An 18932-nucleotide genomic window follows, 5' to 3' on the forward strand; every position below is an offset into this window, starting at 1 on the left:
CTCATCGTTCACTTTTTCAGTTTCTCTACTCGCGTTCGTACCTCTTAAATCTCCCGGTTGACAAGATATCGATACGATCTTCGTCGGGCGCAAGCACCGCAAGGTTGCCTCGGTTTTCTTCCGAGATCGTTGCAACAAACGGTCGAGTGTCTCGTATCTCGCAGCGAGTGTAACACGCGTTCGAACGTTTTCCGCGTCGCGTCTCCCCGAACGTCTCTTTCCCTTTCTTTTCTTTCCTCCGTATCGTTTCTCGGGATTTCATCGAGCGTCTAGTTCGCGCCGCGATGAAACTGCAGACCGCGCGTGTCCGTCGTTAGCCGCTCTCGATTATCCGCCCCGTGAAGCGATTAGGCTCTCCTTCTCTCGATGGAGAGAAAAAGAAAGAGAACACCGCCGGTGGAATTCATTAAAATGCGAATTACCATTGCCGTGCAAATGGAAAATACAGCTTTCTACGCACAGACGTCGGACAGATCGTCGGCAACAATTATCGACATCTGTATTATGCTTCTTGCGTGCCCCGTGTTCCGCTTCCATGGAATTTCTCTTCCGTTTTTTCGTTAACCTTAACCTCCTGTTCTCCTCTCGTCCGTAAAATTCTAACCGTAGCGTATCCAGAAGCGGAGTGTTTTTCGTGAAATTTCTACGACACTTTCGTAGCTCGATCGGTGAATCGTGGTCGCTGGAGTTAATAAAACGCGCGGTCCGCGGGGCCCTCTTCTGGCCCATTTTTCCCGGGTCTGTTACACCTACTTCCAGCGCTTCTCGCTTTCGGATTTCATCGTAACTCGGCCCTGGTTTCTAGTTTGTCTGGGAGAAAATAACGATTCTCCCCGTACGCGGGATAAATATGCGAAATTCTACGCTTTCGTTCGACAGGTTCGTTTATCGCTTTTGAAACGCGTATACGGCTCGCGCGCGGTTCGTTCAGTGTGTCGAATCGGGACTCGAATTCACGAGGTAGAAGCGATACGAAATTTACAGGTAAAAATTCGGAATCGTCGAGTAACCAACGAATAATTTTAACCGAATCGCGTTAAGATAAATTTTCTGGCGAGAATTTTACCGATTCGTTAACAAGACTCGCGAAGATGTACTTTTCGTTATCGCGTATGATTTTCAATGGAACTCGTGAAACGAACGATTGTAAAAGATCAGTTTTCAATCATCGGACGTTCGTCGTTCGTATTTATAACTTTACTCGCGATTCGAGGAGATACGGTAGTCCCTGATTGTGCAAAATCGAACAGGACGTACACCATTCCGTACAATCGGAGTAAGTAGCGTTTTTATTCCACGAATCGATCTTCTTTTACATCGAGTTGGAGCTTCGATTCATCGAGAACGAACAGTAACGAGCGAGAGACACCTCGAACGAGTCGTTCCCTAATGAAAATTAAAACGTCCATCGTTTCTTGTACGCATCCACGAGAGTTACCAATACATCGGTAAAATTCTCCCGTCAAAAATGACATTCAACGCGACTCGTTACTCGCGATGATTAATCGTACGTTCGAATCGTGTCTGACAAATTTTTATTTACGCGTATTTCCTCGGGGCATCGAATTTGGGCCTTCGTTAGTCAATATCTACGTTCGATACCTTCTTTACTCTCGCAATAACCGTTCACGATATACGATAATGAAGTACCAGTTCTAGACCCATCGAAACCATCTAGGATCGATACCGCGAATCTCGACAGAAGGAGAAATATATTATCGATGTTCATGTATTTCCATCTCCGTCCATTCTGACGTCAGTATTCCTGTACAAAGTTCTCTTCGATTATTGTAACGGTATCTATAATACTTCTCTACTCGCACGCAAAATTCTTCTTTCCTGGTTCGTGCTCAATTGAATCATCTATGCCCTATTTTGTCCAATCGTGGTTTTCAAAATATATTGGTCATCTCTTTGCAAACCTTGCGATACTTTGAGAGACGTTTTCGGTTTCTGCTATTCACCGTATGTAAATTTCTATCTCGATATCTTTCGATCTGGTCTCTGTTTCAAGCAACCGGAATCAAGTAACGACCGATGCGAAAGATACGAGGAGCATCCTCGTCCAGAACGTAACCTCGTGTCGGAGTAAAGACATCGAACGATAGCGACAAATTGAGATTGATTCGTAAGTACGCTCGTGTACGAGTTGCGAGGCTCGTTCGATAAACTCTATCGTTCGAAAGATCTCGCAACCGAGCACGTGGCCCACGCGTAACTCTCGTTCGTCCGATCGGCAACGAACTCAACGGAGGAAGTTAACGGGACCGTGTGGAATCGACGAGACAGGCTCTTCGCGATTCCGCGTCGATACGCAACGGATCTGGCTCTCTTCTTCTCACTTTCATCTCACGATTTCCGGCTCGAGGGAACGGTATTAGTTTCGCAGTGTCCCCGATTACCGCGATAGGTTTGGTTGGGCAGCGGCCAACACGTTTTCTAGGTCCCGTCATATTAAACGCATTCTTCTGTGAATACCATCCAAGAAAGCATACCGCACAGCTTCAAGAAAGTCGGTAAATCGCCTCTCTCCGATCGTACATTTTCGCGATTCACAGCTGATCGTTCATCGAGACGTTCCTCGCCCAAAGTTCGATGATCGACGCGTTGCCAGTCACCGGACTCGTGGCTGGATCGTCTCGATTCTACGTCGATTACGAGTTCAACGAGCGTACTGCGTACAATTCACCTAGAAGCTTATCCAAAACGAGTGGGTATACCACAAGATAGATAATAGGGAATAGAAAGTACGATATTCACGAAAATCGATCAAATTCCGGGCACATTGAAGATGTATTTGCGTTTAGAATCGCGAGACGAGAACTTGTTGGTAATTTCTGGAAAAGTTGTCCATATATTTTATCATTTTATGCTGAAGATTTCGAGGTTTCGATCGATCGATGATACCAATGATCGCATTCCACTTGGTTCTTCGATCTTCCGCCGAGTATTCCTTTTTTCACAAATTACCAAAGTTTCGTACGTTGTGCGAAGACTGTTGAAAGGCTGGAACGATGCAAAGCGAAGAATGTATTGTAGAAACAAGATAGATAATAGGGAATAGAAAGTACGATATTCACGAAAATCGATCAAATTCCGAACACATTGAAGATATATTTGCGTTTAGAATCGCGAAATGAGAACTTGTTGGTAACTTCTGGAAAAGTTGTCCATATATTTTACCAACACTGAAGATTTCAAGGTTTCGATCGATCGATGACACCAATGATCGCATTCCACTTGGTTCTTCGATCTTCCGCCTAGTATTCCTTTTTTCACAAATTACCAAAGTTTCGTACGTTGCGCGAAGACTGTTTGTGGAAAGGCTGGAACGATGCAAAGCGAAGAACGTTGTCGTCGATTAACACCTTTCCAATGTTTCTACGTTGCGTTGTCGAAGTTATTTTTGTTTTGTTCGTTTCGTGCCTATTTCGATTCGACGGACGCGTAATTCGCGGCGTGTAATCGTGCGTCTGCTTTCTTCGAAGATATATATTCGAGAAGATCCTCTCGATCGAGCTCGATTGATTTCCCTCGATCCCTATCGATCTCTGACAGCGTCATCCTCGACAGCGTCATTCAACGACGTTCTTCTCTCTTCTCGTTATACACGGTGAAACGAGAAAATCGTTCGCCCTTGTTCGAAAGTATTCTGGACGGTGATTATTCAGCGACAAGTACGATTGAGCAATTGTCGGTATATTCTTGCGGCCTTGGTGTTTATTTACACAGCGGAAAAGATCGATTGCGGAACGTCGGTAAGCACGTTATGTAATTTTTGCTCAATTTGCGTCGTGTGCTTACAGTGCTCGACATTCTTCGTCGTTTTAACACCGTTTTTCCTTTTCCGACGAATCGTTGCAAGCTACGTCCAGCTTCTATCTGCGATATTTTCCGTTTATATTCGTAGCAACTATTCGTAGCAACCTTATCGGACATACTCGACCCGATTTGAGCCGTCAACTTGTATCTTTGATGAACGCATAATCGTTCGGAGGCGGATACGAATACTTTCCGTGTACGCGTACAAATTGAGGTCAATTTTTGATACCGAATCTCGATAACACCTTGCCACTTTGCATACTTTAGTTTCTCGTATTTATCTCGCGCGATAAACGAATGTTTATTTCACACAACGCGACAAACTGTCTAGAATAAAGACCTAAACACAAAAAAAAGAAGTGTAATTTTGTATATTCGATATCGCATTGCCAAAAAGTGATCGATACAAATTGGAGCATCTCTGTGTGGAGCGATCTCGTTCAAAACTCGACTACAATACACGACGTCTCAAAGTTCTTCCTCGGTAGTTGCAGGAGCTGTCGATCGTAAGGGGTACAAAACTTTAATCACCGTTGTTTTTGCAATGACAGTGGATCAATTGAAATACGAAACTTTCCTAAATTTCGTCGATAAAACGAATCGTACCGTAATTGAGACACTGGTTCGTTTCGAGTAACTCTCGAGGGTTCCGACGATCGAGTAAATCGTCGCTCCAACGAGGCCGCTTTTCATCCTCGCGAAGAAAGCGAGCGCGGAAAGAAATATCCTCCTTTTTGCGGTGATTTTCTCCTCAGTGGTTTCTCGTTGTCTTTAACGGGCGAACAATCACCGAAATCGTCGTAAAGATGTTTTCCACGCGTGGTTCGCGCGGAATATACTCGTTCGGTGTTTCTTACCGGCGGACATAATTGTACGGGAGACAGGAAATTTCCAAACCCGGTTGTCCCAATATCTCGCCGTTGATCGTGAATATTCACGAACCGATATAGCGTGCCGGTTCTCTCTAAAAACTCGGCTCGCTCGCTTTTTCTATCGCGTGAAAGCACGTTTCTTGGCTAAGGTCGCCGGATTCGTTCGGTTTTGAGACTCGTTGGGGCGTTTCTGAGACACGACAACGCGTGCAAACCTTAATGCTGTTTTCTTGTACGTATGCGAGTAGGGATAGTTAACGTTATCTTCGTTATTTCGCGCATCCGTCGACACTTGGAAATCGAAAAGATTCGTTCCGACTGTTTCTAATCCCTCGTAACCTGCGATCGTTACTCGGTTTCGATCGCAAGTTTCTCGTCCAAATAATCGAGTTTCGTAGCGAAGAAGATTCGACGCACGACAGTGACAAAAGAACACGAACGAGGGTAGTTTTCGATTTTGAAAGACACTTCGCGACAACTCGGTTTCGCTCTCGAGAACGCGAGGTTCTTCGATCGGTAAATGTTCCTTTCGGTATTCTAAAACGGTTTTTTCGTCGCGTTCGTCGAGCAACCTTCCCGCTCCGTCTTTCCCGGGAAGAGTACGGTGAACTTTTCTTTCTGTAGTCACTGGCTACGAAAAAAACAACATTTCGTCGGGTTTCAGTAGTAGAGATAAACGTTCCGGCGTACGCTCCACGGAGCGCGCTTCTTATCCCTCCGCGATCCAAGTTCCAGCTACGATCGATTCGAAATTGGAATTCACGTTCGAGGAAAGAACGCGGCCGATCGCGATTACCAAGCAACGTTCTATCGTTGGTAACGCGTGGAACACGCGAGCCACTTGGTTCGAAAATGGTCCATCGACCTTGTACCGAATATTGACGTCGCGTTTCGTTCCAGGTAATTGCGTAACGCAACAGGTTTCACGTGCTCGGCCATTCTCCGGAGGGTTACGGAACCAGGTAGTTGACCGTGCAGGGCAAAGGCAAACGATGTCTCGGCCGCGTCACGGTTTCGCGGGATGTCTTCCGAAAGAAACGAGAGGACGCGTACGAGGACGTTCGACGATGATCGCGCTCGGTCCATGGAGTCGTTGGAGTAATTGAAAAATTACATTTAGAAAACGAGTGAAATGTTAGACCCTGGAAAGCGAACCGGATGCGGAGAACGAGGATAATATTCCGTACAATGCGCAGCTACCGCGAGCTACCGTACCGCAAACTAAGGAACTTTAGATGCAGAAACGAAGGAAAAAACGTAACGTAAAATTTTATCGGGACAATCGATCTACGAGCACGCGTGTATGCGCTCTCGACACGCAAATGTCAATTTCACGGATCTCACCTTGCGTTTCTAACAGTCCAGTTTTGTTCTCGACCAACGTCGTTTAGTCTCGGTAGTCCGGGAATTTCTATGATTTTCTTATCATATTTACGGGTACAACAGACCTAGGCAATTACAAGGAAACGATATCACTTCGATGAACCAATTTTCGTAATTAACCGAACTCGTGCGTTTTGAGAGCGGATCGATATTTCCATCGACTATCCCGTTATAATGCTCTTTCGAGATAAGCTCGTTGGTTAATGGATCTTTCGTCCTATCGAAGAGTGTCCGGTTACGAATTTTTACCGCTGGGTATTAAATAACAACACGATGGACGTTCACTTACAATTTATCGAAAAGAATTTTATTCTCGCACCTGGAATCGATACTTTCTAACGCCGTGGAACTTTTTCAACTACTTGTTCGAGCATTGATCGTTGATGTATGATTATTCTTAATAAACGAGGCACGGTGTGATTCCACGTGGAAACGGGACCGTTCTCTCGAGCGATCGAATTGTCGAGAAATGCAATAAAACGAGACCGTTGAACGCGCCCTGTGCGTCATTACTCGTGAAAGAAAACGAGCAACGATTGGCTCTCGCGAGCCTGGCAACGGTTTACTCTTCATCGACGGAAGTTGACCTTTTCGCGGCTCAATTCATTTCACAATTCATTTTCTAATAATTATACGCATAAACGTATGCAAACGTTAAACGAATCGGAGAAAAATCTTGCAAAATTGCTTACGAAAGACAACATAAATAATATATATATATATATATTTTTTTCTTTTCATTCGCTTAACGACTTTGTTTACCATATTGAAAAGAAAAGCAACGAAAACGAAATATATACGACCCGACTCAAACGACACCTACTGTTCCCTTTCGATTACACGCTTCAAAGTTCGGACAATAGATTTCGAGAAAGCAAGTTCCGTTGGATTGCACGGAACTATTTGCAATTTACATTCTGCGTGCACTAGATTTCCGAGTTGTAAACCACGTTCATGAATAAAAGGAGACGTTCGAAAGCAATTTGCACCGTTGTAATCCGTATCGTAATTAGTCGCGCGCGATGTACAGCACAGAAATTTCGTAGTTTTTTTTCGTCGAGTTCGACGACACCCCTTTCCATTGTCGGAGATACTTAATCACCGGCCGAAAATCAAAGGAGCCGAGAACGCTCGACGCACGAGAGAAACCCGATCGATTAGCATAACGTTTCGATGCATCGTGTCGTGTGTTCCCGCTTGGAGTCAAACCGCGATAAAAGTAAACTGGATTTTATTTATGCGCATTCGGCGGTGAGTGGGAACTGGGGCTGTCGGTCACGGAAACGAACGTTTACGAAATACATCCGACCCGCGAGCGGATAAACGACGCTTCCGATCGAATGAAAAAGTGAAGGGCAACAAAAAAATTATGGAAAATCGATCAGAAGCCGGGTAAATAGTCGAAAAATCTCGTCGAGAGGAAAAAGTTTTGTCGAGTCGAGAAATCTCGTCGAGTTGAAAAATCTCGTCGAGTCGAGAAATTTCGTCGAGTCGAAAAATCTCGTCGAGTCGAGAAATCTCGTCGAGTTGAAAAATCTCGTCGAGTCAAGAAATTTCGTCCAGTCGAGAAATCTCGTCGAGTTGAAAAATCTCGTCGAGTCGAAAAATCTCGTCGAGTCAAGAAATTTCGTCCAGTCGAGAAATCTCGTCGAGTTGAAAAATCTCGTCGAGTCGAAAAATCTCGTCGAGTCGAAAAATCTCGTCGAGAGGAAAAAGTTTTGTCGAGTCGAAAAATCTCGTCGAGTCGAGAAATCTCGTCGAGTTGAAAAATCTCGTCGAGTCGAAAAATCTCGTCGAGTCGAAAAATCTCGTCGAGAGGAAAAAGTTTTGTCGAGTCGAAAAATCTCGTCGAGTCGAAAAATTTCGTCGAGTCGAAAAGTCTCGTCGAGTCGAAAAGTCTCGTCGAGTCGAGAAATCTCGTCGAGTCGAAAAATCTCTTTTGTCGAGAGGAAAAAGTTTGGTCGATAGGCGTGACAAGGTTACTCGTAAGCAAATTTCTCTTGTACGCGAACATACGAGAATAGGATAAGGATTTTCGCTAGGTCGACGTATCACAGGGGGCAGCGATACCACACGTTGTTTCAGATAGGAGTCAACTTGTTTTCCTTCGAGTTCCTCGAGGCGGAAATGGGTCGCGCGTTCTTTCTTACTGCATTCTCTTCCGAGAGGTCTGACGTCTGGATGCGCATGACACACATTTCAGATCGGGCGTTTTTCGATCGGACGTTCGCCGAGCCGCGTAATTACGTAAATGTCAGTCCGTTGCGGACTTTTGCCCGATCCGTGGTCACGAAATTGATGTATCCTTTTACGTTTTTCTTTCATTTCATTTTTTCTTTCCACTCAACTTCCACGAGATTTCTAATTTTAAAAGTAAAACGCACCGCGTGGATACTTTCGAGATCTTACGATCTGCCCCACGATCGTTGCTCGTTATCGATATTTATCGTCCAGGATAAATATGGTACGGTTAGTATGCTTTTCGTTAGTTTAAACATTTTTGTAGAAGATTCTTTTCTAAGCACGTGCTTAACGTTGCACGGATTGCATTCAAGTGATTCGATTAATAGCGATGGTTCGTCGTTATTGGATGTCACTTCAGAGAAGGATGTCACTTTCTCCCGTCAAACTGCAAGGGAGCATACTTTTTCCATAAAAAGGAATAATAGCGGTAATAATGCTTCATCGCAGCACGCTTTGTTACGCGTTACCGCGAATTTAATCGTATTAGTAGCGCGAACGCGTGTATTTCAACGACTACATCTTTCCTCGGTTTAACGCAAGAATTGAAACGAACATCGCTTCGTACTTTGCCAGCTTTGTAACACATATTTGGAAAGATACAATTGAAACAGCAATATCTACAATTGCGTAAAAGCCTAGGTGCAACCAAAGCGCTATTATGAAATCTAATTTCAAACGGCATTCGTACCATCGGTTAAACTTTTCCTAACGATCAACAAGCCTGGTTATTCCCCTTCGATATAAATCAAAAGTTTCGGTGAGGCGAAAAACTAGGGCAACAGCGAAGATGTGGTGAAATTCGTATTCTACTTCGATGTATTTCTTCATCTTCTTCGATATACGAGATCTTGCGTCGTCATGCAGTGTGATTGGTTTCCATTTATTCATTAGTGCAGGTTGTTTCGCTGTTATTTCTGGAAACACTTTTTCCATTTTATTTTATTTATTTTTTTTTTTTTTGCAACACTCCTATCGAGGATAATATTTTAGATTATAGACGGCGCACGAATTCGACAAATTTTTAACGCGTTTCATTTTATCCAGACATCGTCTTGCGAAATAAACTTTTACCAGACGCTTCAACGGGAGAGCGATCTCTTTCGCGTCATTGTACAGCGAAATTAAACCTCGATGAAAATATCTCGTACACGCGAACTCGATGCAAATGCCTAATTCAACTTCTTCGGCTCTTTAAAGCAATATCACAGCAACGCTTGGACAGATACACGATCCGTTTATGTACATACGCGCGATATCGCATTTTTTTTTTTTTCTTCACAGCGTAATTTATGGGCTCGTTCGTATCGCACCAACTGCGCAACGTACGAATTTCGCGATCTCTTTTTACTTTCCGATCCACGAGGAAGGAGAGTAACATTGTCGAGAAAAATTTTGGAAAAAATTCTGTCTTCGCGCGAGGACGCGCGCTCGGATCCCGAGATCGTTCTTCGACCGTTCAAAAATGATTCGTTAACGCGTTTTGTATTCTTATCTTCGATCAGTATTAAAAAGGATCGCGTTTCGCGCGAAAGAGTCGAATGAACCGCGCACCGACGTGTACTCGTGTACTCATTTTTGTAATTTCACCCAGAATGCGATTTCGTTTCTCTTCGACTGCAATGGTAACTTTATCGCATCTCTGTAACCGTTAAATAAGCATTAAGGAGCAATCTGTGTTTTTTTTATTTAGCGGCCGTTCGAAGAAGAACGGAGCACTTTCGTCGGGACAAGTACCGGTCGCCGGAGGAGTATTTCTCTCGCGTACAGAATTAGCAAAGCGTTTCCGTTGCTCGAAGGTCAGTGAATTTATAACCAGCCAGTTTCTGTGAGCGCGGTTTGATTCGCAGATTCGCTTTTTGACCGCAATCCGAGCGAGTAAAAGTGAAACGCCGACCAAAATCTCACGTTTTGCACCACGCGAACCTCCCACTCGCGATGGATTTCGAAAGTTTGGAATCGATGTAGAATCGCTCGGAATATAGACGCTCGATCGACGTGCTCCGAACGAAATAGTCAACTTTCGGTTTTGTTCGATCATCGGGACGAAAATATTAACCTTTCTGGCCAACAACTGTTCAAATACCCTATACGGAGATGGTAACCTGTTGCCCGATCCATCAGAGGTGTATTCTACTCGCCGATGGTGAGACATAACGAGTAGAATGCATCCTTTGGCGATGGAACGATATCGAGCAAGTGGTGTAGTCGTAACTGGAAAGACGATTACGTTCCCCTTGAGCGTAAGGGGATGTGGTGTATCTAAAGCGAATGTGAATACCGTTGAATGATTTTTTCTCGGTCGTGGGTCTTCAAAGACGTATTCAATACTATTTGCAATTTCTTGTAGAGGTCAACTTCCCAGATCTGTACAGTAAAACTTCCCTTTCGCTACTCGGTACATTTACCAATAGGTTCGATATAATTTTTCGTTCGTTGATCATCTTGGAAAGAGTTTCGAGCAACACTTCCTACGGTACGTTTCAACACGGCAGAAAAGGAGAAGGAATTCTTCTCGAACACGACGAACATTATTGCAATTGTACATCTAGGACGAGCCAGACAATAACACGAATTGCTTGTTGCTCTTCTTGGACGAGGAGAGCGCGAGAAACGGAGATTAATTGATCGCGACGCGAATTAACGTAAACCGGTTGCACGCGTTCCATCGACTCGATCGGGATAGCTCGGTTGCTCCAGTTGCGTTCGAACCGCGCGTTACCAGCACGGATGCGCTCGCGTTTCCTCGCGTTCGGCTCGCGGTAGGTCCTGCGCGTTTTCGAAACGACTCGTGTTCGGATTTCTTTCGTACTTTCTCGCCCTCGTTCTCCGACGCGTGTACCTTCCGCGAGTCGTTGGAGAAAAAGTAACGACACTATCGGGTAACAGTCGATAAAAACCAGAAGACACGAACGGTCGGTCGTCAAAGTCGATGGACGTTGTCCGTGACCGCGAATGGAAACACTGGAACGGGAAATTCGGCGAGGTAGCGCAAAGGAGTCGGACGAAATTGAAGAGAAAGGAATAATTGACAAATTTCAGGGCTCAAATTTAACGACCCCGGTGGAGGGGGTTACGTTTCTCGATATCGTTTGTCGACCGCGAATGGAAACACTGGTACGGGAAATTCAGCGAGGTAGCGCAAAGAAGTCGAACGAAATTGAGAAGAAAGGAATAACTGACAAATTTCAGGGCCCAAATTTAACGACCCTGCGGGAGGGGGTTTACGTTTCTCGACATCGTTTGTTGACCGCGAATGGAAACACTGGAACGGGAATTTCGGCGAGGTAGCGCAAAGTCGAACGAAATTGAAAAGAAAGGAAGAACAGAAAAATTTCAGGGCACACGTTTAACGACCCCGGTGGAGGGGTTTACGTTTCGCGACACCGTTTGTTGACCGCGATCGAGACGCAGCCACCTGCTGCACTTCCTCCCGAGACGTTCCGACTTACCTCTTCACCGACGAAAACGATGCCACGTTCGAAAGTAAATTTCTGGCCACTTCACTTATACGCGATTATTCACCGCGTACCGACCTCGATATCCCGCGATCTTGCGATTCTTTCGAACCCGGTCGCTCCAATCGACTCGGACCACCTCGTGGGACGTGGCTGTTCGAGGAGGGGGTTGACCGTCGTCCTCGTCCTACGGAATCCTTCGTACTCGTTTCCTCTTCGACTGGATACAGCTTCGTTCACTGACACCCGGGTGTTCGGTGGACAGCTCTGTCTCTCGGTCACAGCGTCCCTCCCTCGGGGACGATACACCTCGATCACACGCGTAGCGGTTCTCCACGGTCAGGGGTGAGCGGGCACTGTCACAACTGATCGCGCGCGCTCTAAATGCGCGTGTGTGGGTCTCGCGGTGGATCGCGCGTGTGGGGTGTCGGTGTCGGTGTACGTGCGTGTGACACGCGTTCTCGCGAAGACACATGAACAGAATGTGGGTCCTACGGTCGATGCTGCGTGAATAGTCCGCGGCGCAGCGAAACCGCGGTTTAAGTATTGGTTATGCTAGTGGGGTTCGGTCGAGAGGCGGCTGGGGTGGGGGCGTGTGGGCCTTAGGTGATCGTCTGAAAATCCCGTGCCCCGGGGAGTCAAGGTCTCCCTTCCCTACCACTTTTCCTCACGGGGAGAGGGGCGCGACATCCTCTCGAGAACAGCTGCACCCTTCGGACAAGGTCGTTCGGAGCTGGGACGCTGTACTCCTCGGTACGTGCGCGTAGACTTTGAATCTCGTTCGTTGGACTAAGTTCGTCGCAACGATGGCAGAATCGTTTCTCAAAAATTTATGCATCTCGTGAAATTGCTTCGTCGATTTTTCAGGGAGAAGAATCGTCGAGCGATATTTGAGGGAGATTTATAATTTATATCTTATCTTTCGTTCTCGCCGTGATCTCGAGAGTAAATTCGATATCGATCGTATAATATTAATTAATTCGATTAAATTACTTTTTGATATTATTTTAATCGTTCACCGACGTACCCATGAATTTTTTCGTTCTTGCCGGAGTGGATGGAATTCTTTTGCTCCAGATTTCATTTTTTTCCAATCACCGAGAGAACCGTCGATCTTTCGACTCGCGTCACTTCGTAGTTTGTTTACGACGAAACGTTTACGAAACGCGTACATAGGAAATGCAAAAAACGCGATCACCCTAATGGTCGTTTAACATTTTCTTCTCCGAACGCAAGAAACATCTGATTGCGTTGTTGTGCACAATTCGTAAAGTTCGATCGATTTGAAAAATGTCATCGGTGCCGAGTTGTTTGTTTCCAGGAACGATCGCGACCGTGAACTTCTACCGTGAGCGAAATTAAGTAATTAAGCAAGGTATCGCGCAATTGCCTCTTCGCGCAATTTGCGTCAACGATTACATTTACTCGTTCGGAAAATAAATCTATCGATCGCGATTCTCACCACTGACGAGATAATCCCCGATCGAAGTACTTCCAAGACTTTCGCGCACATATTCTCGTTCGTAGATTTTCTTTTTTCACGGCGTAAAGTTTAACGAAGTCGAAGAAAACAACGTATCGATCGTCGAGAAGGAACCACGAGTCGAATTGAAGAACAAGCTGACGAATTGGAGACGCGTCGCGCGTTTCGTCGCATTGCTGGGCATCGAAATCACCGTGCCTAATCGCGAGGCTCCGTGGATTCCCAAACTGTCTTCAGTTTCGGTCGAAACGATTGGTCGATCGATCGATAAGATATTCGCGTTACGCGATACAGCTTTCTCTGTCCTGGTGCAGTGGATTAAGGTCTAGTTGCGTAGGTCTCGTCCGATTTTGAACGTCTGAAAAGTCCGATATCGGTCAAACGAGTTCTTAAGTGTTACAACGGCCGATTGTCGACTGCTTTTAATTACAGCCGGTAACGATGATTTCATTAAGGACTAGATCGTTTCTATCGTCGTTGAAAGTTGTTGTTGTTGTAGAGTTTGCTCTCGACGTTTCCCTGAAAAGTATTTCACGACGTGTAGTATGCCTACGAACGTAAACTACAGAACGAGTCTCGTGAAAATCGACGAAGATGACGATGATCGCGGAATGTGTGCTCGCGTTTACATCTGTATTTGGCTCGTCGTTCGCCTAAGGGAACGATCTACGATTAATTAAAACGCGACACGGGATTCCGTGAAACTGTTTGTCCGAGAAAAAATTAGGGAGTTCTTACGTAATTGCGTTAACTGTGTCACGAACGCAGGTGAAGCACCATGAATTTCTCCAGCGGTGAACTTTACCCTCCTCGAAGATAAGGAGACGCGTTTACGCATTTCGCTTGAAATTGTGTTCTGTTTCATAGCTATACGTTTAGATCGACTGCAGACAAGCTGACCTATTTTAATACACAAATGCATACGGTTTGGAAACTATAGCGTAGGTGCGAGATAAATATATCGGTACGACTGGGTGTGAATGAAAAGTGTTTGGAACATATCGGTTTCGAGAGTGTGCACGGATCATTGGAAACGGGTCTGGAGGAATGGAACGAGGCGGTCGAAGAAAGGACTTTGTTACGCGTGGACGGTCGTGGTCGAGACGCGTGGATCGTAGAGTGGGAGTTTCGTGGTTAAGTATATTTTACATTATTTTCGTCGTCGAACAGGTTTGAACATTCATTGTCGTTAACCCACCTGAATGTCTAACATTCCTTCGTAATAGTAAGTTAAGAAAAACTACCGTCGCGAGATTAAGAAACTTCTACGAGGACATAGGTGACGGTGTTAACATCGTTTCAAGGACACTCGTATGTTTTTTTTTCTCGGTACATGGAACACTTTGTTAATAAGATTACCTCGTTGACGATTTCGTTGAGAGATGTGGGAACGAACGAGAGAACTCTCGAAATACCATACACGGTGAGTTCGTTAAAGGTAATTGCATCTGTTTCAGAATACGATGGAGCACACTATTAGCGGTAATCGTCGAGAAATACTCGAAGGTCACAGGGTTGGGAATTTCGGTGTCCTATGACTAAGCTCGAACACTCTCTCAAGGTTAGAATTCGACCTTCGTCCATTTCGCACGTTTGCTCCTCTCGAAATGACTATTTGGACATTTCATAATTTTTAATTCTCGGGCAAATCTTACGCCGAGTTCTCGGTATCCTCGTGCAAGGGGTTTTCGAGGAAGCATCGCCATCGTAATTGTATTAGGTTGGTCGTAATAGCCGTCAAATGAAAGATAGAAAAAAAAAATAAAGTTATCGCGGCGAGAGCGTCGTTCGAGTCGATGAACTGGTCGTATTCGCGACCTGCTGAGTATAATTCGGAGATGGAAAGATAATTGGACGGTTATGGGGAACACGGAGTCGCGTGTAAAAGTAACGTGGGCGGAGTCGAGTTATTTTTGTTCGATTTGTAAAGGCCTGAGTAAAATACCTGACACGTTGCGGCTCCTTCCGGATATCAATTTCTCCACTCGGAGCACCTTGAACGTTTGCCCTTGGGATCAATTTCGCGAAAGGATCGTCGATCGTGTAACTTCATCGCGACCATCCTCGTTTGTTTCCGTTCCTCTATTTTCGCCAATTAGTCGATTTCTCGAAATTAACGCGTAGTCTCGACGATTCTTCCCCCACGGGTCTCGATTTTTCCTCGTTTCTTCGCGTTGTCAATTTTTTAACCTTATTGTCGCGCGATAAGTAGTAATTAGATAAAAGGACGCGTCGCCTTGAATTCTCCGTTGGTGTCTTATTACTGCCCGACTCGCCATTGGAACGAGACTCGTTTCTGTCTTCGTATTTGTCATTTCGTAAGCAGACGTTAGAAACTTCTTTTCGGGTATTTAATCGTGGCGTAACGAGTCCAAAATTGTTTCGATGGTCTTTCGTTTTTCTTTAGAGGACGACAAAGTGAACCAACACTCTGCGTATTCGAGTTACAGTTCGAAGTAAGTGTACAAAAGATGACAATGTTCTTTAATAATTCGAAATTGCACGGAACAATGTGTGCAGGGAACAAGGATCAACTGCTACGAGTTCTTCGTACCGTATCAGCATCGATTAACGCTAATTGAATTCGTCGGGCGCGAAAGTAACACTTCCGTTTTAATTACAACATTTCGTTTAAACGGTTGACTCGAATCTATAATTGGTGAAGCAACATTCTGCTCAATGCCCGAATTGTTCGTTTTTTAACGTTCGGTGGGCTTGCCACTCGAAATAGTTCGCGTTGCCAATGCGAGATTGAATATCATTAAATATTGCAACCTAGGCTTTCTCGCGACTTTTTATAATAAATATTATCGGTAACCTGTTTAACATCCTGACGATCGTAAAGTAGATAGCGTTGTCGAACTAAATATTTCAACACACGGTTCGAATAAATATCGACCGTACCGTTCGCGAACGAAAAAACAAATTGTTTCGAACGGGAGCGGAAATTGCGCAGCTTACGGGAGAAGGTGACCGGTATTTTTTTATTTACTGCTATTGTTTCTCTTTTTTCAATTCCCGTCACGATGACAAATTTTTTCCACGCAATAATACACGTGGTTAAGAAGCTCAAAGGCGTTGAATTTTTTTTGCGTCGTAACGAACTTTATTCTTCGTTGCGTTAAATATGCAAATTGCGACGATACTCGCGTTGTACAATGTTTATCGCGAAAATTTGGAAACCTTACTGTTTTGATATATAAAATTATCGATTAAGAAAAATCGTATCTGGATCATTGTAAACTAATAATACATTATCGTGGAATTTTATAGACAACCTATGGAATAAATTTATTTTATTCCAGATTCGAGTGCTCTTAACGTTCGATAGTTTTGAGGTTCGTTTGCTTTTGGAAAAACTATCGCGCGTGTTGCAATCGTCGTCGGAATTTTCATGTTTTTGTCCCGACCATCGATCAGAACTAATCACTGTTTATCATTTCAAAGTTCAAGAACAGGTACTTTATTGTCGCGACGTGTACCGTGACGCGTTAGGGGAAGAAACCGAGACGGGGTATAATTATACAATCGCGGAAAACTTTTGCTGTTTGTCTGTTTGCCTATAGCTGAGGATGATGCGTACAGATTCTCGTTACTACCGTTGAAACTCGTTTGCCTGAAAAATATAGAAACAGTTGGATAACGCGTACCACTTTTGACGCGAGTCCTGTCCCACTTGATAGTTGAAAATAGCACGAATTAATTGTCTTGGATCGAGCAATTGACGATTTCACCCTGTCGGTATAGATTCGCGTCCTCGTGTCTTCTTGCAATCGTAGCAGCCAATCTGGGACGTCGGCACATCGACACTTTCGAGATGAACGTTTCATCGATACAGTTCAATGTAGAACGTGCACGTAATTGGTTATAAAACAAAGTAGCGAGCATGAAAGTTGACGTTGCAGCGATAGCGTGTGCCGTTCAAACTGGTTGACGAAGAAAACAAAAATGAAGACTAATTGGACCGTATACGCACGCTATACGTATGTATATCCGAACTTTCAAATTAATCGATCATTCGATCGATCGCTACTTGGTAAGCTAATTTGTCACAAACGCTAGTTTCTTTTCATTGCAAACTTTCAGTCTCTTCGATTTCGTTGTAATTCGACACCCGAAGCAAGATTGTTTAGCGGAAGGAGTGCTCCGTTCGATCATTCGTCAACATATTAAATAAATATACCTTGAATTCTATCGTAAAATAAACGGACAAAGATCTCCTGGTAACCTCTTTGGTAGGAGTTAATTATGGAACATTATCGCATTAGAGAACTATTACCAAGTTGAAAGTTCGGTACCAAGTGTAAAATCACCGTGCATCGTTTCCTCGACGATACAAAAGAATTGAGAGATAATACGGTGTGTTTGTTCACGTACAACGAAACGCGAAACGTGAGGAAGAAATTAATACCGTACGAGTCTACGAGTTCCTCGTTACTTTACCATATTCAAAAAGATTGAGAAACTTTTACAACGCGAGGTAGCAGCTTCGTATTTAACTTCTCGAGAAATCTTTACTTCGCGTGTCGTGTTCGCGCATCGATGTCACCGATTCTTCTGCACGGTGACTCGAACAACGTCCATGAATGGAAACTTACGACACTTTTTTTTAAAGGGACTGCTTGCAAAACGTTTTAATTCGAACCATACGCGCGAACTTCGCCGTGCGCAATACCTTCCGACAGTGTAAATACCTTAGGTACGAGGTACTTCGTTGGGAGAATTGTACGGAACGCGTAGAAAAATTCCAAGCTGCGAAAAGAACGCTGAGATAGGATTTTTTCCCAGTTTCGTTTCATTTTTGTTACGAAGCCACGAACAAGGAGTTCACGCGCAATCGTTGCGAAGATAATAGCTGGATTACGGGCCCGAGTCGGTAGTTGTGATCTCGCGTGACGCGGTCTCGTGACGGTGACGGATCAGAAGGTGGCTAGAAAAACCGCTTATACATTTGTGAAATCCCCACTTTGCAATTCAAATCTCGGCGAAACCAGTTCTCGGTTGGGAAGCTCGTTGCCCCGCGGGATTAATGAAACGAAGCTCCGGTTGCTCCACGATTTTTAAGCTGCTCACGTAGAAGTCGTAACAGAACCACAGACGGAGATCCCTGCTATCTGATAGGCGATCTTTTTTTTTTTTTCGATGCCGCTGAATTCGTGACGCGAGTCGACGACCAAAATCTCGCGACCTACCGCAAGATTACCGTGTACCTGTGCGAAGCGTTTGAAATCGCTACGGTTTATTTGTTGTTCGAAATTTTTATTCGGATACAAATTTTGTTCGTCTCTGTTCGATACGCTCGTTCGAACGATTTTCAAACAGCCGTAGAAATAAAACTGCTCCGCGCGACGTAACTGTGCGTTCGCAATCGTGAGTGATAAAAAAACGTCAACAATTATATATGAATATTTATCAGGAGTATTACGTCAATTAGATCATACGCATTTGCATCGTAACGGATGATTTACTGATACTTCCTGTTTGATTGATCGTTTTGCTGTGCACGATATTTCGTGGTACGAGATTTCACTTTGAAACGATGCGGTTCATAATTGATTGAAAATTAAGTAATTAAAAGTAGAGGGCCAAAGTTAAAAGAATGGCGTTTTCGAATTTCTTTACAATATTTCAATTTAACGACAATACGTAACAATGTTAAGCATTGACGATATT

General features: G+C 44.4%; 2 protein-coding genes across 6 annotated transcripts in view; one reads left to right on the plus strand and one right to left on the minus strand.

Moving 5' to 3' along the window:
• LOC143144986 (very long chain fatty acid elongase AAEL008004) overlaps positions 1–12302 on the minus strand; it is a 35677-nt gene extending 23375 nt beyond the window's left edge. Inside the window, exon 1 of the mRNA XM_076307918.1 lies at positions 11771–12302. The gene's annotated coding sequence lies outside the window, so the exon portion shown is untranslated. The remainder of the gene's footprint in view (positions 1–11770) is intronic.
• A 980-nt stretch (positions 12303–13282) lies between these two features.
• Positions 13283–18932, plus strand: part of Sit (stuck in traffic) — a 37837-nt gene continuing 32187 nt past the window's right edge. Inside the window, exons 1-3 of one of the 5 annotated variants that reach the window (XM_076307259.1) lie at positions 13283–14392; positions 14717–14820; positions 17007–17242. The gene's annotated coding sequence lies outside the window, so the exon portion shown is untranslated. Of the gene's footprint in view, positions 14393–14659; positions 14683–14716; positions 14821–15532; positions 15716–16901; positions 17243–18932 lie in introns of those variants that run through there. The other 4 variants (XM_076307260.1, XM_076307268.1, XM_076307263.1 and 1 more) reach the window with 4 other exon arrangements.

Source organism: Ptiloglossa arizonensis, chromosome 3 (genome assembly GCF_051014685.1).
Source record: "Ptiloglossa arizonensis isolate GNS036 chromosome 3, iyPtiAriz1_principal, whole genome shotgun sequence".
In the NCBI taxonomy this organism is placed as follows: Eukaryota; Metazoa; Arthropoda; class Insecta; order Hymenoptera; family Colletidae; genus Ptiloglossa; species Ptiloglossa arizonensis.